This window comes from Aquarana catesbeiana, linkage group LG01 (genome assembly GCF_042186555.1).
Source record: "Aquarana catesbeiana isolate 2022-GZ linkage group LG01, ASM4218655v1, whole genome shotgun sequence".
In the NCBI taxonomy this organism is placed as follows: Eukaryota; Metazoa; Chordata; class Amphibia; order Anura; family Ranidae; genus Aquarana; species Aquarana catesbeiana.
In genome coordinates, this window is record NC_133324.1 from 324,147,064 (window position 1) to 324,153,063 (window position 6,000).

General features: G+C 47.9%; 1 protein-coding gene across 3 annotated transcripts in view; it reads right to left on the reverse strand.

Moving 5' to 3' along the window:
- The window catches only part of AP1B1 (adaptor related protein complex 1 subunit beta 1), a 37,808-nt gene extending 33,576 nt beyond the window's left edge, over positions 1–4,232 (reverse strand). Inside the window, exon 1 of one of the 3 annotated variants that reach the window (XM_073630617.1) lies at positions 4,040–4,232. The gene's annotated coding sequence lies outside the window, so the exon portion shown is untranslated. Of the gene's footprint in view, positions 1–3,877; positions 3,969–4,039 lie in introns of those variants that run through there. The other 2 variants (XM_073630628.1, XM_073630622.1) reach the window with 2 other exon arrangements.
- Positions 4,233–6,000: the final 1,768 nt, after the last annotated feature.

A 6,000-nucleotide genomic window follows, 5' to 3' on the forward strand; every position in this document is an offset into this window, starting at 1 on the left:
CCAGCTATGCATAGATCCATCTCTGAAGTCATTAATGGCAGTCCACGTGTTACATCCAACTTACATACAATGCATACTTAAGAATGGAGGCAGTGTGATGTCACGCTGGTCCCAGAAACCGCCAGGCGGCCAGCTACTGTCCGGCAGACCTGTCAGCAATCCCACATCACTGCATGGGCCATTAACCCTTCCCTGTGCTATACAAAACTAAAAAAATATTTTTGGGGCTGAAGTTACACTTAAAAAACGTACCTGCTCCAACTTACATACAAATTCAACTCAAGAACAAACCTACAGAACCTATCTTGTTCATAACTGGGGGACTGCCTGTACGAACACTCCGTTCACACTACTGCAATGCAATTTTGACACAGTTTGCAGTGTGACTTTGGTTGCGTTTTGCATATTCTATGGGGCTAAATACCACCAAACTAGCACAGGACCCTTTCCCAAATCACATCGTAGCTGCGCTGCATTGATGTGGACGGACACCATTGGAAGCTGTGGAGGATGGTATTCCTATTGTCATGCGATTCAGTATGACCCAAGTTGCATCTGAAGTCACATCAGTGTAAACCAGGCCTAAGAGTGCCATCCAAAGTATATTGTACTTGTTTCTTTACAGACATGTGTCCCCTTTATAAGATGCCTAGTGATGTCAGTCAACCATTCCATCTCCCAACTATGTGTAGCACCATTCAGATATACCACAATAGGTAACAGATCACACTACTGTAGAGTATTCATTCACAAAACATTAAAGCCCAATCTTTCCACATTTACACATTAGTGCACTGCAAGAATGCATTTCAGGAGTACTATTCATCCCGACACAAGTCTGTTTACATCCGACTGTCCACAGAGGAGAATGGGAGGGTCAAATCGGGTCTGGCTGATAAAAACGACAGCCAGACCTGATCGGACCTCTTGTATGAAAGGGGCCTAACTGTTGAAGATGCCACCACTACCGTGGGTGCTGCTGTCTTCCAGATCCAGTGCAGAGCAGCTGCCCTGCTGCATAGTAACCACAAGGGGTCACTCACTCAGTGTGAGTGCCATTTAGAGAACGCCCTGTATATTTCCCAATGAATACAAGGTGTTTGCTGGTTGGACGAGGTGGACATCGTGATGTTGCTGACTCGCCTCCCCACCTCATCTGATCAGAAAACACTTTGCATTAATTGAGAAAAAAAGGTATTCTCTGAATGGTGTCCATGCCCAGTGAGTGACTGTCTGTGGTTATAATGAGCAGGGGCAGACACAGCATTGGTTTGGAGGTTAGCGAGGATCACTGCAGTAGTGGCGACTACTACAGTGATTTCCAGACTCCACAGGGCTTGGCCAGGTATGATACATACATACTTACTTACTTAGGGCCAATCACACCAGGTGTAGTGGGACTGCCTTGCGTGGCTATTCCAGCACAGTGTGGCTGAACTACGTCTGGCCATACTTCTTTTCAGCTCAGCACAAGGCAATCCACTGCCTCACACCTTGCAGCGACCGATAGAAATCAAAGTGGAACTATACTCGCCTTCAATCCAGCAATGTGCCGTCCCGGAACTCCCCGCCAGTTGCTGACATCTTGGGGTGCCAGGCTTCCAGGTCCTGATTGCCGGCTGTTGTCTTTGGGCAGGCGTGGGCGTTACATCAGCTTTGCCTGTGCTGAATTTGTGCAGTGACAGTGCAGGCGTGGACAGGCAGGTAAGTAGCTTTAATGTAGAAGAGACATGTCTCTTCTACATTAACCACTTGCCTACTGGAAACTTTCACCCCCTTCCTGCCCAGGCCATTCTTCAGCTTTCAGTGCTGTCACACTTTGAATGACAGTTGTGCGGTCAAGCTACGTTGTACCCAAACTAAATTTGTAGCATTTTTTTAACCAGATAGAGCTTTTTTGGTTTTTTTTTTTAATCGCCACTGGGTTTTTTTTATTTTTTGCTAAAAAAAAAAAAAAAGTTTTGAAAAGAAAAGGTTCTTCTTAGTTTCTGTTATAAAATGTTGTAAATAAGTAATTTTTCTCTTTCACTGATGAGCACTTTTTCCAGTTTTTTACCTCCGATGAAGCTCTATTTAAGAGTGAAATATGTTAGGTTTGGGTAATTTGATTTTGGGAGCACCTTCTGACTTTATTTTCATTTAGGTTCACATGATTTAATTTTTGTCCTGACACATTATTTCCCCCTCCATTTTTCTTTTTTGTGGGTGAGATGCCCCTTGTGTCAATGTAGCCTTGATTGAGAGAGAAGCTTTTTTTGTGGATATGGTGATCGATGGGGCTCATCCATTAGTGGTTATTTGTGTCCACATGGACGAGTGTACCCGTATCGCATATCTGAGAGATAGACAATTTCATAGGGCAGGAGATAGATAGCCCATATCCTCAGTAAGACAGTGGGGGTTATTTACGAAAGGCAAATGCACTTTGCACTACAAGGTATACCCCCATCTCTTGATACCAAATGGTGTTGGTGAGTAGACCTTTAAATTTACATATCGTCTAATACAGCCTGGAGCCTTTATATTGAATATAGGAGGAAATTATAACCCTCATATTGTCTATACGTATATTATCAAGAGAAGTTTTCACCATTTAAACTTGGTAGATGTTAATATTACCACATAGAGATAGAACTATGATATATATATACACATATATACCTAATATGGTCATTTACATACTTTTCATGATTTACAATAAAGGTTAAGTTTTAGTTAAGTGGCCTTTTGGTGCGTAGGGAAGTGCACTCTCGTCTAGTTCTAGTCTAATTTTGCCACAGTAATGCCGCGTACACACGGTCGGACTTTCTGACATAAAATGTTCGATGGGAGCTTGTTGTCGCAAATTCTGACCGTGTGTAGGCTCCATCGGACAGTTTCCATCGGAATTTCCGTCACAGAAATTTTGAGATCTAGTTCTCAAATTTTCCGACAACAAAATCCGTTCGCGTAAATGCCGATCGTGTGTAGACAATTCCGACACACAAAGTGCCACGCATGCTCAGAATCAAGTAGAAGAGCCGCACTGGCTATTGAACTTCAAATTTCTCAGCTCATCGTATGTGTATGTCACCGTGTTCTTGATGTTCAGAATTTCCGACAAGATTTGTGTGACCGTGTGTATGCAAGACAAGTCTGAGCCAACATCCTTCGGAAATAATCCATGGATTTTATTGTCGGAATGTCCGATCAAGTGTATAGGGCATAAGCGTTATCCTGTGCACTGAATCCTGTCTGTCTGCCATTTTCATTGTCTAGCCTAAAGTACCACTTTAAAGAAAAAGATCAGTAAAAAAAAAAAAGAATTCCCATGCGGTGGTGCTGTGCCGGCACTGCATAGGTACATTTTGCCCAGGGGCACACCAAAAGGCTATACTTCCCCGATCCTTCCATCCTCCGGAAAACAGTGCTCCCCCCATGTCCAGCAGTGGGCTGTTCCTGATGTCTTTACGTCCAGAGCCGGTCTATGGTCCTGATGATGTCAGGAAAAGTCCATACACAAAGCCACTAGCATTTGAAGGGGGGGGGGGGGGGGCTGTCTTGTGCTTGAATTCTTTTTTAAGGAAATGTCACACAACAAAGTTTGTTTAAAAAAAAGTGACCAGTGCGACACACTGTGATGTCACCACAGTTATCCAACCAGATTGCATCGTACATCAGACGCTGCGCTGTAACACAACGGCTGGTGTGAATGGCCCCTAACATCGGTCCAATGTAACTAGACCCCCCAATTCATAGTTGGAATAGAGCTGTAATGTGTACTAGGTGCAGTGCTGTCTTACAGCAGGGAATGAATAGACAGAGCAGGGAAGTGACGGGACAATGTCATTGTATGTTAGTGTCACCCCTACCACAAACCCCCCCCAGTGTCACTCACCTGTCCTCCTCAGATCGGTGACCCCACTACACTGACAAGTCTTCCCTTCCCCTCCCCTCCCCCGTCATCAGCTGGTCGCCCACTTCCGGCTCCGGCCTCCCCCGCCCCGTGGAAGCCCCGATCCCCGGCTAGGAAAATAGCGGCACAGGCTGCCGGGCTGACCTGAGCGGAGGACGCGGTGTCCGGTCCCGGGGCTCGGGCTGCTCGGATGACGAGGATGTTTAGTGTGTAGACCGGACTCCTCCTCCTCCTCCCTGCACTTCACCGCAAAGATGGCGGACACCTGCTGCAGGAAGTGACGCCGACGAGGAGCCGCCGTAATCCACGTCTACGAGGTAGAGTTACCATAGGAACACGGCAAGCTGGACCGGGAGAATGTCCGAGCTGTACTGAGGGAGAGGGCGAGTAGGGTGGGAAGAGGGCGGCTGTGAGGTGGGCGGTGTGCTCCCGGAACAATGGCAGCCATCGCTCCTCAGGGCTCTGTACAGGACATGTGATTGCTAGTGCACGGCTTCCAATTTGTGTAATGTGCTGGTGGGAGAAGTGACACTGGGGATAGAGGGAGGCCTGTGGGATTGTGTATGTTATTTAGGCCTCATTCACTCTGACAGGTAGGCCTCTGTGCCCACACCGGGCTAAACACCGCCTCAGGACACAGAATCGCTCCATGCAGCTAAGGCTGCATTCAGACCGGTAGGTAGGCCTCTGTGCGCACACCGGGCTAAACACCGCCTCAGGACACAGCATCGCTCCATGCAGCTAGGGCCTCATTCACATCGACAGGTAGACCTCTGTGCCCACACCGGGCTAAACACCGCTTAAGGACACAGCATCGCTCCATGCAGCTAGGGCCTCATTCACACTGACAGGTAGACCTCTGTGCCCACACCGGGCTAAACACCGCCTCAGGACACAGCATCGCTTTATGTAGCTAAGGCCTCATTCGTACCGACAGGTAGACCTCTGTGTCCACTCCATGCAGCTAGGGCCTCACTCATACCGGCAGGTAGGCCTCTGCACTCATTCCGGGCTAAACACCGCCTCAGGATGCAGCATCGCTCCATGAGGTAGGGCCTCATTCACACTGGCAGGTAGGCCTCTGTGCACTCTCTAGGCTAAACACCGCTTCAGGACACAGCATCGCTCCATGCAGCTAAGGCATCATTCACACCGGACATGTTAATGTGTGTAGGCCTCATTCGCATTAGTGTAAATATCTGTACACCTGTGCAAAGGGCCATCTTTGTCCACGCAGGTGTTCCATGCATCTGCGTACAGACAGTTCCATTCGTGTCTATTGCACAGCAGTGGCTGGAGACCCGCACAGCTGTAAACTGGGACCAGTGACTGTATCCGTGCAGCCTCTGTAACCCAATAGACATGAATGGAACCTCCTATATGCAGAGGCATGGAACACTTGTGCAGGTGGCCCTATTCATGTCTATTATGACACAGTGGCTGGGGACCTGCACAGCTTTAAACTGGGACCAATGACTGTGTCCATGCAACCTCTGCATCCCAATAGACATGAACGGAACCTCCTGCATGCAGATGCATGGAACACTTGTGCAGACAGCCCCATTCATGTCTACATGTCTATTGTAAAGCAATGGCTGGGGACCTGCATAGCTGTAAATTGGGACCAGTGACTGTCCGTGCAGCCTCTGCATCCCAATAGACATGAATGGGACTGCCTGCGCGCAGATACATGGTACACTTGTGCAGGTGGCCCTATTCATGTCTATTATATAACACAGTGGCTGGGGATCCACATGGCTTTAAACTTGGACCAGTGATTGTGTCCGTGCACCCTCTGCATCCCAATAGACATGAATAGGACTGCCTGCATGCAGATGCATGGAACACTTGTGCAGGTGGCCCTATTCATGTCTATTGTGACACAGTGGCTGGCGACCCGCACAGCAATAAACTGGGACTAGTGACTGTCCGTGCAGCCTCTGCATTCCAATAGACATGAATGAGACTGCCTGCATGCAGCCCTTCATACAGGTATACGGATAGGTACACCCGTGTGGATTATGCCTTCAAGGGCTTGTTTACCCTTGTGTGGAGACCCACTGTTTTTAGCACTAGAAAACAATATTTCCCAGAAAGCAACTGTT